Source organism: Schistocerca cancellata, chromosome 1 (assembly GCF_023864275.1).
Source record: "Schistocerca cancellata isolate TAMUIC-IGC-003103 chromosome 1, iqSchCanc2.1, whole genome shotgun sequence".
Classification (NCBI taxonomy): domain Eukaryota; kingdom Metazoa; phylum Arthropoda; class Insecta; order Orthoptera; family Acrididae; genus Schistocerca; species Schistocerca cancellata.
This window is the reverse complement of record NC_064626.1, coordinates 1164513806-1164528371: the sequence shown is the minus strand read 5'-3', so window position 1 is coordinate 1164528371 and position 14566 is coordinate 1164513806. Positions and strand designations below refer to the sequence as shown.

General features: G+C 39.0%; 1 non-coding gene across 1 annotated transcript; it reads right to left on the bottom strand.

Annotated features, from left to right (window-relative positions):
• Window positions 1-1296: 1296 nt before the first annotated feature.
• Window positions 1297-1378, bottom strand: Trnal-aag (transfer RNA leucine (anticodon AAG)). The gene has a single exon. It is a non-coding gene; the product is annotated as a tRNA-Leu (tRNA).
• Between the last annotated feature and the right edge of the window lie 13188 nt (window positions 1379-14566).

Below are 14566 nucleotides of genomic sequence, written 5' to 3'. Positions count from 1 at the left end.
TTGTCGAAGTACAAAAGATATGCAATATTATATATTTACATCATGTACAAAATCTTGTCATTCCTATCAACACATCTTTATAACAAAACATTATTCTGCTTAAACAGATTATAAAATTATAGACGTACATACAGCTAAAATAAAAGCTAGCGAAACTCCTTGGTTGATTTTAGTAAAACTATTAAATACCTGTACCGTAGTTAAATATGTATAGTAACATATGGCACAAAAGTTAGGTGCATAATTAGTGTGTCGACTAGCAACTTAGTCACTGAAAGCGATGTCTGAAATCTGTAGATCCAGATTCTTTTTTGAGAGAATTTCCTAATTTAAAGACTTAAAAAATTATTATTACTGGCATTCGTATTTGTCTAAAAGAAAAATTGTCAGAAGATATGTTGAAAACCGTAGTAATTATACATGACTTTATTAATGGAATACTTCATATTTGTATCAGACCTAAATTTGCGTTTTTCTTTTGAGTTGCATATATAAAAACTTTGACCATGTTCGTTATTTTCAAACGACTTTCACGGCAAATTTTCTACAATTTAAGTGCTCAGTGGCGAGTTTTCTTCAGATGGAACATACCAGTAGACGTACACAGTTAAACAGTTTTTATATATAACACATCAGTATAAAAGAATATAATTTTTGTATATTTTATGTTCTACTTTCCCTGATGGATAATGAAATAATTTGGAAATTACAGAATTAAAAGGTAGCTTTGCAAAACTAAAAAATAATTCATTCATTCCACTCCGTTTAATACAGAGCACATTTTTAATGTAACTACAACAATTCAGTAGATCTAGTTCTCTCTGCTTTTTATTAAAAGCTTTTCAAGATCTCAGGAATCACCTTAAACGGAAATGAATTTTTTGAAATGTGGATGTGAAGAACAATGCATAAATACAAACAGATGAAGTAAGATGGTCAGATCAGACAACGATGAAGAGCCTCCAGCTGAAAGCTGTCATACGACAGTTACACTGAATAAGAACAGAAAAAAGCGCACTACATTTGAAACTATTGTGTTTTGTGACTCACCCATTTTTGTAGCCAGGTGATACACACCGTCAACTGACGATGAAAAGTTACTTCTTTCGAGGTTTCATCATAAGGAATTATTCTGCTTTCCGAAAAAAAGGTATACAGATTTTGTATGAATACCTTGTTGTCCGCAAAATCAATGGGGTATATCTGGAGCAAACATCGTTACACCGAAGTAATAGGATTTCTCTTTAAACCTCAAATGATTATGAGAAACGTACGTGAAATCAATGTTAAAATTTATGGCAGCGGTGGGATTCGAACCCACGCCTCCGAAGAGACTGGTGCCTTAAACCAGCGCCTTAGACCGCTCGGCCACGCTACCCACGAGTCTCTTGGCCCTCAAGTACGTGTAGAAAGGAGCGGGTTATGGGGGAAATTGCAAAATACCTTTATTTTATATGTATTGTAATACATGTACGCAGTACTGCCAGTAAGGTAGTACTCATTGCTATATTGTATGTTAGCTGCCGTATGGTTTACCAACACCGCTCTTATGTATATTAACCGTAACTGTATGAGGCCGCGCCCCTCGTTAGTCCAAGACCACCTACAATAAATTGTAGGTGTTCTTGGTTAGTTTTTCGTCTGTGGATCCTAATGCATTTCTAACTTGTCATATACGAAGAAGATCTGAACTCCTGAATGTGGTAATCTAATCATACCACATGTCCCGTAAGTTTGATACAGCTTTACGTCATAAGTTTTTTACGCATTTGTCTTTCAAAATGACATCTTATGGTAAATTTTAGCGTCACCGACGATCTACTGGTCACAATGAGATCCATTCCAGTTGTTCGCACATAAAACGGACATAAAAGGCAATTAGAAATGTACGATACTTCCGACGAGAGGAAATGTGGTCGGACAACCCCTAGTAATAAGTATGATGAGAGTCACGGTGAAAGCAGCAACTATAACAGAAATTTGACCTGGAAACATGACCATAATTAAGCTGGAAAAAATAATTGGAACAGAAATACTAAAATACAAAGGTCAAGTCTCAGGCCGTTTTGACATTCTAAGTAGTATGGGAGAAAATTATGAAATAACGAGCAGTAAGTGGCGGGGTAGAATAAAAGAAGTCGTCGTCACCGCTGCAAGTAATAACCTACGGAAAGTGAGAAAAAGGCAGGAATAAGTAGTTGGACCAAGAATTTGAGGAAGCTCAAAACAAGGTTATTAAATTATGCATAAAATGGCTGCAAGCAAATAAGAATCTGCAGGCACAAAAACAGCCTAATAAAATAAATTGCAAGAGAAAGAAACAATATTGGTACCGAAAACAACTCACAATATTCGTAAATATTATCAAAATAATAACATTGTAATCAGCAATTAAGAAGGCCAAACAGTTGAACTAAGCACAAAAAATTAGCAACTCAAACAATAAAATAAAATCCATATGGCACATCATAAAAAGTGAGACAAATAGGAACATATAACCTGACAATAATAACCACAATGTTGCAGCCTCAGATTTCAACTATTTTTTTCTCACTACAGCTGAGAAAACAGTGAACCATAATAAACAGTCTCACACAGAAGCTATTGAACTACTTAACCGCATGCAAAAAACATCTAAAGTAGCACTTCATTTCAGAAGTACAGCTCCTAAAGAAATTGAAAAAACGATAAAGTTACTCAAAAACTCAAGATTCCTGTGGATACGGTGGCATATCAAGTAGGATTTTAAAATCATGTGCAGACTTAATCAGTTATATATTGTGCTATTTGTCCAAACAATCTATGGAAACTGGCGTGTTCCCAGATATATTAGAACAAGCAGGAGTGATGTCAATCCACAAAAGTGGAGCAAGGGATGAAATATCCAACTATCTGCCCATCTCTCTGTTGCCACTGTTCTCAAGGGTTTTTGAGAGAATAGTGTATGATAGGATTTATAGTCACACTACACAAAATGGCTCACTGGCTCTTACACATTTCAGCTTTTGTAAGGGCTCCTCCACAGACAGAGCTGTATTTAACCATTACAAAAGGTATCCAATGGGGGTATTTTGTGACCTTGCAAAGGCATTTGACTGTGTAGATCACAACACACTCTTAAAAAAGCTTCCACATTATGGCATTAAAGACAAATCTTTGATTTGGGTGGAATCATACTTACAGAACAGGAAGCAAAGGGTTGTCTTAAGGCGGACAGGTACAGTATTAAAATCTGACTGGGGAAATATGAAGTATCGAGTCCCGCAGGGCTCGATTCTTGGGCCACTAATTTTCCTAATCTACATTAATGATTACCAATCATAATTAATAACAGAGCAAAAATAGCAATGTTTGCCGACAATAGAAGTATCCTCATAAAAGGACCCAACTCCACAATGCAGGATACAGCCATGATAGTCTCTACTCAAGTACACAAATGGTTCACTGTGAATAGGCTAACCTTCAATCTTTCAAAAACCAATATGATACACTTTCTGAAAAAAATAAAGTTCCTGAAATACATGTTAACAATCACAAAATTAATGAAACCACACATACAAAATTCCCTCCATCAGTTAGTGGACAGAGAAATAATGTTGTCGTCATATTTTGCATATTTCCATTCTGTTCTCTCTTATGGCATAATCTTCTGGAGAAATGCTGCAGTTGTTGAAAAAGTCTTCAAAATACAAAAACAAGCAGTGAGACTAATATGTGGGGTCCCTAATGAGACCTCTTGCAGAGGTCTCTTCAAATCTCTCAGGATACTTACCATCGTCAGTATATATACTCACTGATGTTATTTGTAGCCAACAATAGGGAATTGTTTCAGAAAAATTGTGACATTCACAACCATGACACAAGACAAGTGAAAAATTTTCACCAAGGCTCTGCAACTCTCGCTAAAGTACAAATGGGAATACTGAGTCAGGTATAAAGGTCTTCAATAAGCTCCCTATCAATATAAAAAAATAAATAATGTATAGGTTTTCAAAAGGAAACTGAAATTACTCCCCATCAAACAAACTTTCTATAAAATGAATGAATACTTAAAAGTTATAAGGAATAAGAGTTGGGGAAACTGTCTAAGAAAAGCACTTCCTTAAAGATAAAGTGTGATGCTGTTACTTGTAGTTTAATTGAAATTGTGGTGATAAAATGTAAATTTATCTATGACATTATGAGAAAATGTGAACTCCCATGTATCCGACACTCTTGAGCATTCACTTAAACCTCTTCTTAAGGAATGCAGTTAAAATTTGTATTCAATCCAAACCATGACCATGAAGCAAATTTACCTGCTTATATATGTTAGTAGCATAACAATATGCGCTATCACTAATTCTACTATTTTAAACAGTCACTTAAACTGTTTTTGGCATAAGGCAGGCTTTAATACTGCATGTAAGTAATTGATCTTGGTAAATAAACAAATGTCTGTGCAATGTGATGTATAAATGTTCATCTACTACTGTATTGTATCAATTGACTTGTCCTATATTACTTGGACACTGGTTGTATAATATGTACTCAACAGGACCAAATAAATAAAATTAAAAATGTATGACACAGCCAACAAAACTGAAAGAAGCTTTAATCACAAACATAAGGCCATGAAGTATAAGAATGGTAATTTGATTTGCCTAATGAACCAAACAAAATTTTATCAACAAGCACGTAATATTTTGACAATATAGTTGACTGCTCTGATCCAGACTCGCCAATTACAAATTCCAGCAGCAGCTCTTACAATGATCATATTCCAGAAACAATATATGAACACGTGCTGGGAAGTATTAAATGCCTAAAAATGGTAGGGCAAGTGGGAGGAATTCCAGCTGAAATACTAAAATATGAAGGAGAGGCACTGTATAGAAGTTTGTTTCACCTGATATACATACTATAATCAGAGAAACTGAGACCATAACAACAGAACCGAAAGAATCATTAATAGTCCACACACATAAAAATGAGACAGGGAAGACTTAAGAACCTATAGGGAATATCATTAGGGCAATTTCATCTCAAATCATACAGGGCATGTCAATTCATGATCATGCATTTCTATGGACTATCATGAAAAAATAACAGGTACTACATTATTAGACCAAAACAACACAGAAAGTCATGAAAATAACAATAAAATAACAGATCCACAAACATCAGTAAAAGAGAGACAGACACAACAAGCAAGCACACCTACCTCCCCCCCCCAAAGATCTGGTATCACACAAGTAAACTCTGTCTTTGTTGTTTCAAGTGATCTTTAACGATCTTTTAGCTGTTGTTTTTGGACAAACATCATTGTGAATTTGTGCAGTCAAAGTGTTTTGTATTGCAACTTGAGATTCATCTTTTAACACAGAAAGCAACTGCCTATAAAGTGTACGACAGGAAACTGGCAACAAGTCTGTGTCCACCTGTGTTAAAGTACTTTATCAAAGTTCTTTTCTCTCCCCTCATCCACCTTTTAGCAAAGAGTTGTTACTGTGGCTTTTTCGTACACTTGCCTTGTCCGCCATAGAGCTCATTGGTGACAAGACTTTTCTCATGAGGTCTATGGCTCTTGCTGTGTGCTAGTTTATTTGCTGGAGTAGAGGTCTATTTTTTTTTTTTTTTTTCTCACTGGTTACGAAGTTTCAGCAAATGGATTTTCCCTTTTGTGCTGCTTTGTTTTGAGAGGGCAGTGTTTTCCTGTGTTTGGTGTTCTCATAGCCTATATTCAGTGGCTTTAGTTGCATTCTGCAAATCTTTTGATGGTACCTTTGTGTCCCACTGGTTGTCTTCCATTCATGTGTTGTTGCCAAAGAAATTCTCTTAGTTGATGCTGTTGGTCTGTATTGTTTACAATGGTTAATTAGTGCCTTTTTTTGTATTTCTGTGACAGTTCAAGTCCCAGACTTGGCAGTGTATTTTTGTCTCGGGTTTGAGTGCCCTTTTACATTACCATGTCTATCCCATTGGTGAAGTCGTCTGTCTCATGTTGTTCACTGACAGGAGCAGCAAATTCAGAAACTGCTGCAGGACTTAACACAACTTTTGGCTGCAAAAGCCGTATCTCACGCTGCTCCTGTTTCTGCAACAAAGTTTCAGGTGTTTGACAGCCAGGAGGACAGGGTCATGTACCATCAACAACTGGGACTAAATTTCATGGCTTAAGGCATGCCAAATTCGCAGTGCAGTGGTCACTTTCTTGTGTTTTTGTGTTTTCTTGGACTCTCATCTGGAAGATGTAGACTACAACTTGTTGGAGAAACACTTAGATGTGCATTTTAATTGTAGTGACAGACAAATGCAACATGTGCACACTTCGACACGGCGTCTTCGCCTACCAGTCTTCACCAAAGTGTTCCAATGAGTATTCATGAACACGGTCTGGATGGGGTATCCATAAGTGGCATACTGGACCACCTTCAGTCAGGTTGTTTGCTATGTTGTTGTATCATGCAACATTCAGTTTCATGTTCACAGAATTCCACGAAAGCAGTCCCACCGCTCAAGGCCCAGCCCTTGCTTCTGACACCATCAGATGCCACCTCTCTCGCCATTGGTTTCAGTCTTGTCATTGCCCGCTCTATTAGAGCTGTCTCTCTTGTTGTAGCCAAGCCTGTCAGCAGTGGCATCAAACTTTCCCACAGTCCGCAGATCGACAGCCCTGTCACAGTCAGCCCACCTGCATCACCAAGTCCGCCTGCAATGAAATCAGTCAAGCAGTCTGCACATCACCAGCCCTGTCACAGCCAACTCTCTTAGTCATCAACACATCTGTCACAACAATGTTCGTCCTGTTGTAAATCCTGCGAGCTAACATCCCAAAGATGTTCAGGCTCACATGCGCTTCCTCTTCATCGAAATGTTTTGGCCCAAACTCGTCTAGGGGTTGAACCACATGTGTCGCATTACATGCCTTAAATTAGACACTTGTGACCCTTTGGTTAAATTGTCTGGCTAATGGCAAGTTTGCAAAATTGTATGAAACAAAGTTAATGTAACATAACAATAGTAATAACAACGTCGAGAACTAAATTAACAACCCATAAATGATATAGGTCATACAGCTGCAATACGGTTAGAATAATATTTATTCAGAAAGAAAACTACTAGCAAAAGTGGTCGTATTTAAAATTACTATTACACTTGAGGGCATATCCATTTGACACAGTTCGATCATTCACAATCTCATCGTAAAACGCAGGTCCAATACTCCACCTTGATATTTACACTAAAAGTTAAGAGCTCACACCAGGCGCGCGGCTGCTCACCGCTCAGAGACTAAGTCCCACGATACCACACAACGCGAAATTTTCTAAGTCGTTTCACTTTCTAGCTCCCTAAAGACCGACTGTTCGCTTTTGCATCTCAATTCGAACTGTCCCTCTGCCCGTCCCTGGCCACTTTTTCCAATGCCAAACGTCCTCACTCAACTGACTAGGGCAGTTCCCTTTCCTAAGGCTGTCCACTTGATTGGCTACACCTTATTCTACAGTATTTTACATTTCATCAAAGCTTGACCTTTTCGCGTTCTAAATAAAGTAACAATAATACCCGTGACATAATAAACTTTACATTCTTTTACATAAAACCAATACAATTTCCTTTTTAACTTTGAATGTCATGGGCGACAGTCTTGCACCAATGTGTTTTCTGATAAAAAGTAGCTTTTATGCATTCAACTTTACAACAAATATTCTATTACCTAATGATTCAATGAGGTTGTCATTGTTCTATGTGTAGGAAATGATGATTTGATGCTTAACTGAAAATACTGATAGTTCCCTTTATGGCCGATCTTAGGTCCACCATATTTAACACTGCTACGTCTCCCTAGCCACAAATGCCTTCTACTGGATTTCCCTGTGACGTAGGTTCTCATGTGTCTCACTTGCACACTACAGTGCTTAGGCCTCAGTAGACAACAGACGCCTGTGGGTTTCCCCATCTCAGGGTGAATCTGCACCCTTTGTGGCACAGACAGACCTAGACGACGGGGTTCATTTCACAATTCTTGAAGCCTGACTTTTTGCCATATACTTAAATGAGAGCGAAATGCTCATTAACTTACAATACTCACACCGCCGGCCCTGTTTCAACCAGCCATCAGCAGCTCTGTAGATGCTGATGCCAGCTGTCTTAATGTATTCATCACTGGCCTGGCCAGGGCTGGTCATATTGCCACCATTGCTATAGCCAGTCCAGTTTTCTCCACTGGCATTGCTGTGGCCGACCATGTGGCTGCTTCCACTGTTGCTGCCAGTCTTGCTACCCGCTCTCCATCCCAGTATGCCCTGCTGATCCTATTGCGTGTTCATGCAGGCTCTGGGTTGTGGCTTCTTTGAGGTTTCACTGCAAGCTCTGCTGACACCCAGCGTTCCACATCACTTCCCGCAATGGTCATTTATGTTCCCCTACACGGACACGGCATGCTTGTTTTGTTTGGACCATTTTCCTTAATGGTTCAATTTTATATTTTCATGCAAATTGCACTGAGCTTCTGGAAGTTGTTATACAGTGTTTTATGTACTTTTTCTATTCTTGTCTCCAATGTAATGAGCCCTACACCTGAAGCTCAGAAGTCTTGTTCATTGTATCTTCTACTTCAAGGTTTATGTCCAGTCAAGGGATCCTGTCCATAGCCCATGTGTCTGGGCTGGTCCAGCACCTCCCAGTCAGGTTCCTTTGCAACATTAGGCTCCAGTGCCTTTAATGGCTCTTGTGCCAGCATCTGTTTGAATCCACAAGCTGCAACTCAAAGGGTGTTCAACTGGGTTGTCCTGCCCGGCCATCATGCTCCCTCTCATTAGCCGCGCCCAATGCGGCTCTGCACCTTCGCCACAATGCAGCAGCCATGGCCAGCCTCTTCCAAGATGGCTTTGCCATCTCCTTAAGTGGGAAGGATATTGTGTATCATCCGTAGACTGGATATATCCACTGCCAGTCCAATGTCTCGGCCATGCGGAGTTTCCTACCCACTGTCCACCTGCGTATTCATATAAAATGGGCATTGCATGTCACAACATTGTGTTCCATAAAAACAGTATGGTTATATGCCATTTGTTCCACACTCCACCAGGGGGCACCAACTACACTTCCAAGAAGTGCGCGCACCAGGAAACCAGCAGCATTGCTACCAAAGAACATGACCCACACATCAGATGAACACAAATAGTTCTGCCTGATGGGTGTGTAAGGCCAGACACAGCCTTCAGTAGACCAGTTGCAGCTGCAGCTAGAGTTCCAGTTCTAGTACAGTTGCTCCTGCAGTGTCAGGCCAGAAAACATCTACCTCACTGTCCATCTAACGGAACTCACCGAGACAAGCAACGATGATCTGATGTGCTTTGCATCATCATTGTGCCTAATGCTACTCCTTGTGGTGTGGGTCCTCTGGTATTGTGCCAGTAAACATTGCGTTTCTTATTTCATGTGGTCTTGAATGATGTTTTATTTGTTTATGAACAAATGTCTTGGTGAATTTGTGTGGTTAATAATGTGTTTTGTGTTTCCTGTAAATTAAGTGTGTTGCATACCTAATGGGCATTACCTCATTTTGTTTGCATATGTGATAAGTGTTTTACTAGATTCACCTAGCAATTGGAAGCCGTGAACTGCAGGATAGAAAAGATATGACTGGCTACCAAGACGTAAGTGGTGACAGAAACTGTAAAAAATTGTCTTGTATTGATGGTAAGAATACACTGAAGGTGTCACATTCATTAAAAAGATAAGAATAAAATTAGTAATGCAGGTGTAAATTCTGTATAGATAAGAGTAGAGTTGCAAAACTACTGTTGGCTGCCCTAGACTGCCATAAGTAAGTGTGGGCTATGGTAGTTTTTCAAGAAGCCTTCATCAGTTAAGATCATAACTGTGTTACCTGTAAATTAAGTGTGTTGCATACCTAATGGGCATTACCTCATTTTGTTTGCATATGTGATAGAGTTTTACTAGATTCGCCTAGAAATTGGAAGCCGTGAACTGTCTACAAACTGAGGATATAAAAAGGGCCACATAATCTGTAGAACATTTTTGTTCTATGTAGTTATCATCCTGTCTGTAACTTAAAAATATACTATATTTATAGCAATATTGAAACTGTCAATCTTTAATTCAGGTTTTATTCAAAAATTGTTGATTTGTAACACACAACAGAAGTAAACATATAAAATGATACAGATTTATCACATAGCGCTAGAAAACGCAATATCCTGAAGAAAGGTAAAGTTTAAAAAATGCAAAACAATAACCATGTCAGAATATGTTTCTGTTATTCATAAAATAATTTCACACTATTCAACTACTGTCTTTGATCATGAAGAAAGATGTTCTATTGAGTACAAAATACCAATAATAATTCTTTTTATATTTGTGCTTGTAAACTGTACCTGCATCAAAAGTAATTGTTTGGTTACATTCACAGACATAGTTTTTATTACTTATAAAAGGCAATGTATAGTGGTTCATGGTGTGGGTTCCTCTAGTCATGTCCTAGTTCATGAACCACGGGCAACGTACGAGTGGCCAAGTAAGTGGTCCCGACAGTCGGGATACCAGTTACTTTGGAATAAGGCTGGGCATCTCGGACATATTCTGAGTCGTGGTCACCTTTGTGCTCATACGGCAAAGACTACCAAATCCACCAGTTAGTCCCTCAGCCGTTGGGGGTAAAACCCAATGGGACTCGGAACAAGTAAGGCTAGCAACCTGCTTCCCTGGCACTTTAAATACAATGCTGGCAACAATCAAACCAAAATGCCTCAGACCTTTAGAGGTGACGGAGTCCCACCTCTGACAAACCAGGGACTCCTAAGATACGACGTGGCAAACAAATGCTACTCTGGGAAGAAGGTAGAGCTGGCAGGGGCTACAAGTAAGATGGGGCTGGACGTTTTAGCTGTTAGTGACATTTGGGTAAGGGGTGAGAAAGAAGAGGAAGTGGGAGAATACAAGGTCTACCTGTCAGGAGTCAAAGCAGGAATAGCACAATGGGGTGTAGGGCTTTACATCAGGAAAGAAATGGAACCCAGCATAGTTGCAATAAGGTATGTAAATGAACGACTGATGTGGATAGATTTGACAGTGTCTAGCAAGAAAATTAGGGTTGTGTCAGTATATTCGCATTGTGAAGGGACAGATCAAGATAAGATGGATAGTTTTTATGAGGCACTCAGTGATGTAGTTGTTAGAGTAAAGGACAAGGACAGTGTTCTGCTCATGGGTGATTTTAACACCAGGATTGGAAATCGAACAGAAGGGTATGAAAAGGATATGGGTAAATTTGGAGAGGATATGGAGGCCAACAGGAACGGGAAACAACTCGTGGATTTCTGTGCCAGTATGGGCTTAGTAATCACAAACTCCTTTTTTAAACATAAGAACATTCACCGGTATACTTGGGAAGGCAGGGGAACCAGATCTGTCATTGACTATATAATAACAGATCAGGAATTCAGGAAGGCTGTGAGGGACACACGTGTATTCAGGGGATTCTTTGATGACAATGATCTTTATTTAATCTGCAGTCAAATTGGAATTGTGAGGCCGAAAGTGCAGGAGGTCAGGTCCATATGTAGGAGAATTAGAGTGGAGAAACTTCAGGATAAGGAAATCAGGCACAAGTACATAACAGTAATCTCAGAAAGATACCAGTTAGTTGAATGTAGTCAATTACAGTCTTTGGAAAAGGAATGGACAAGGTACAGGGACGCAGTACTAGAAGTGGTTAAAGAATGTCTTGGAACAGTAGTGTGTAAAAGTAGGATGAAGCAAACAGCTTGGTGGAATGACACAGTCAAGGCAGCCTGTAAAAGGAAAAAGACGGCGTATCAAAAATGGCTACATACTAGAACTCAGGTAGACAGAGAAAGTTATGTTGAAGAAAGAAACAAAGCCAAACAGATAATTGCAGCATCCAAGAAGAAATCTTGGGAAGACTTTGGAAACAGGTTGGAGACTATGGGTCAAGCTGCTGGAAAACCATTCTGGAGCGTACTCGTAATTAGCAGTCTTCGAAAGGGACGTAAGAAGGAAATGACAAGTATTTTGGACAGGTCAGGAAAACTGCTGGTGAACCCTGTGGATGCCTTGGGCAGATGGAGGGAATATTTTGAAGAGTTGCTCAATGTAGGTGAAAATACGATCAGGAATGTTTCAGATTTCGAGGTAGAATGGGATAGGAACGATGATGGAAATAGGATCACATTTGAGGAAGTGGAGAAAATGGTCAATAGATTGCAGTGCAATAAAGCGGCTGGGGTGGATGAAATTAAGTCGGAACTCATCAAATACAGTGAATGTCAGGTCTTAAAGGGCTACACAGGATAATTGAATTGGCCTGGGAGTCGGGACAGGTTCCATCAGACTGGACAAAAGCAGTAATCACACCAATCTTTAAACATGGAAACAGAGAAGATTGTAACTACAGAGGTATCTCTTTAATCAGCGTTGTGGGTAACTTCTCAGGTATTGTTGAAAGGAAAGTTCGAGTATTAGTTGAGGACCAATTGGATGAAAATCAGTGTGGGTTTAGGCCTCTTAGAGGTTGTCAGGACCAGATCTCTAGCTTACGGCAAATAATGGAGAAGTGTTATGAGTGGAACAGGGAATTGTATCTATGCTTTATAGATCTAGAAAAGGCATATGACCGGGTTCCTAGGAGGAAGTTATTGTCTGTTCTACGAGATTATGGAATAGGAGGCAAACTTTTGCAAGCAATTAAAGGTCTTTACATGGATAGTCAGGCAGCAGTTAGAATTGACAGTAAATTGAGTTCATGGTTCAGAGTAGTTTCAGGGGTAAGACAGGGCTGCAACCTGTCTCCACTGTTGTTCATATTATTTATGGGTCATATGTTGAAAACAATAGACTGTCTGGGTGAGATTAAGATATGTGAACACAAAATAAGCAGTCTTGCATATGCGGATGACTTAGTTGTGATGGCAGATTCGATTGAAAGTTTGCAAAGTAATATTTCAGAGCTAGATCAGAAATGTAAGGGCTATGGTATGAAGATTAGCATCTCCAAAACGAAAATAATGTCAGTGGGAAAGAAATATAAACGGATTGAGTGCCAAATAGGAGGGACAAAGTTAGAACAGGTGTACGGTTTAAAGTACTTAGGATGCATATTATCACAGGATGGCAACATAGTGAAAGAACTGGAAGCGTGGTGTAGCAAACCTAATGCAGTGAGCGCTCAGCTACGATCTACTCTCTTCTGCAAGAAGGAAGTCAGTACCAAGACTAAGTTATCTGTGCACCGTTCAATCTTTCGACCAACTTTATTGTATTGGAGTGAAAGCTGGGTGGATTCAGGTTACCTTATCAACAAGGTTGAGGTTACGGATATGAAAGTAGCTAGGATGATTGCAGGTACTAGTAGATGGGAACAATGGCAGGAGGGTGTCCACAATGAGGAAATCAAAGAAAAACTGGGAATGAACTCTATAGATGTAGCAGTCAGGGCTAACAGGCTTAGATGGTGGGGTCATGTTACACGCATGGGAGAAGCAAGGTTACCCAAGAGACTCATGGGTTCAGCAGTAGAGGGTAGGAGGAGTCGGGGTAGACCAAGGAGAAGGTACCTGGATTTGGTTAAGAATGATTTTGAAGTAATAGGTTTAACATCAGAAGAGGCACCAATGTTAGCACTGAATAAGGGATCATGGAGGAATTTTATAAGGGGGGGCTATGCTCCAGACTGAACGCTGAAAGGCATAATCAGTCTTGATGATGATGATGATGCAATGTATATTTTGTAAGATTATGGACTAACACAGAACAATAAGCAGTTCCAATTGTGTGCAAAACAAACAAAAAACTAAATAAAATCGTCGACTCCTAGTTTGTCTCTTACACATTCAACTATGTTTCTTTCCCTACTCAGTTATGTTTCTTTCGCTAGCAATGCTACCAATACTATCGGTAATTCTACAGTTTATTAAATCATTTATGTAACCAAAACCAACAAACTGTAGTTTAGGTAGAGATAAAAGTAAGGAAGTGTATGCGTGTTATTTTGTATTTGAAAAAGAAATATTTGTAAATGTTTTAGTATACAGGTCCCACCAGGTCAGAGAGATATTTTCATGATAAATTTTGATCACTTATTGTACAGTCAGGCAAATCAGAAAGGTTGCCAATTTGTGGAGATTTCATTGTAAATTTCATGAAAGAATCTGATGGAAAACATGATCCAGAGATGCTGTTTAAGGCCATTGAAATTATGTAGTAGTCATATGTATCAATACTTGAGTTACTCAAGATAGTAGCACTCAGATAGTGTTTTCCGACAAGTGGAAGTTAAACACAAGGATATTCTGTTTTATGTGTGTGTTAGAAATATGATATGCTGTAAGTTAAATAATAACTTCATTGCATACACAGACCAGAAACACTTAAAAAACCATATCCTGGTTAATCATTTATCAAAATTTGATTTAAGAGAAAGCTTAAAATTTTAACTGCAATGAAGTTTGATTTATACAATGCTAGTTTTAAAGACTAATATTTGTCAATAAGTTCCTGCCCCTCTCCCTCCACTACTCCTTAAAAAAATGCAACACGAAAA